Source organism: Mirounga angustirostris, unplaced genomic scaffold (assembly GCF_029215605.1).
Source record: "Mirounga angustirostris isolate CCGP_5_RB_7025 unplaced genomic scaffold, mMirAng1.0.hap1 SCAF_4, whole genome shotgun sequence".
Taxonomy (NCBI): Eukaryota; Metazoa; Chordata; class Mammalia; order Carnivora; family Phocidae; genus Mirounga; species Mirounga angustirostris.
In genome coordinates, this window is record NW_026991712.1 from 62,018,775 (window position 1) to 62,019,755 (window position 981).

At 43.1% G+C, this 981-nt stretch overlaps 1 pseudogene; it reads left to right on the forward strand.

The window, feature by feature from the left end:
* Positions 1 to 689: 689 nt before the first annotated feature.
* LOC123860571 (U4 spliceosomal RNA) lies at positions 690 to 755 on the forward strand (annotated as a pseudogene).
* Positions 756 to 981: the final 226 nt, after the last annotated feature.

Sequence of the window (981 nt, forward strand, 5' to 3'; positions counted from 1 at the left end):
TTATTTATTTGTCAGAAAGAGAGCACAAGCGGGGGGAGCTGCAGGTCGAGGGAGAAGCGGGCTCCCTGCTAAGCAGGGAGCCGGATGTGGGGCTCAATTCCAGGACGCTGGGATCATGACCCAAGCGGAAGGCAGACGCTTAACCAACTGAGCCACCCAGGCATCCCTACACATAAGAGTTTGAATGAATAGTGTCTGAGCAAAGTGCATGGAGTTCTTTGTCCTCCTGCTGTTAGCATCAGTATCGTTGTTTGTTTGTTTGTTGTGGTTTTATTATAGCATGGGGATGGGACCAGTGGGCAGAAAGAGCTGCCTCAACATTAGTATCCTTGAATCATTCTGTAGGAATCTGTAATTCTGGAAGTAGCATTGACATATCCACAGCAGTCCTGTATTGAGAAGCAAAACGAAAGGTCTGGAGTAGGATTAAATGGGGTCCTTTATTTTTAACCACCTACAGATTGGCATTAGACCAGTATTCATTCATTAAATGAATAAAACCCCAGCATGCTCAGTGACTACTGGATGCATTTACAAATGGGTTAATCTCTGGATCAGCTGAGCAATTTTCTGGGAATCTTTTGCCAAAAGTCCTCAGGCTTAAAGGTATGGTGAGCCAGTGGGGGCTTTTATCCTTTTCTAGGTTGATTCCAAGCTCTGATAGCAGTGAAGAGTATTCGAGGGGAGGCAGCTTTGTGCAGTGGAAGTATCGTGGCCAATGAGGTTTATCCGAGGCGTGATTATTGCTAATCGAGGGGAGGTGCTTAACGTGAACAAGAATTTTTGTCTAATATATGGTTTATTCATAGGTTTAATCAGACTAGGATGTTTTCTCTCATTAAAAATCCCTTAAGCCAGTGAAATGTTTTGGGATATTATTTCTTGTTTCTGAGGCTTATTTTGATTAAATGCATATGGTACTTTCAGGCACTTTGTGTTCCCAAATCACTTTACAGCTGCCGCTGTTGTTTTATCAGTAAT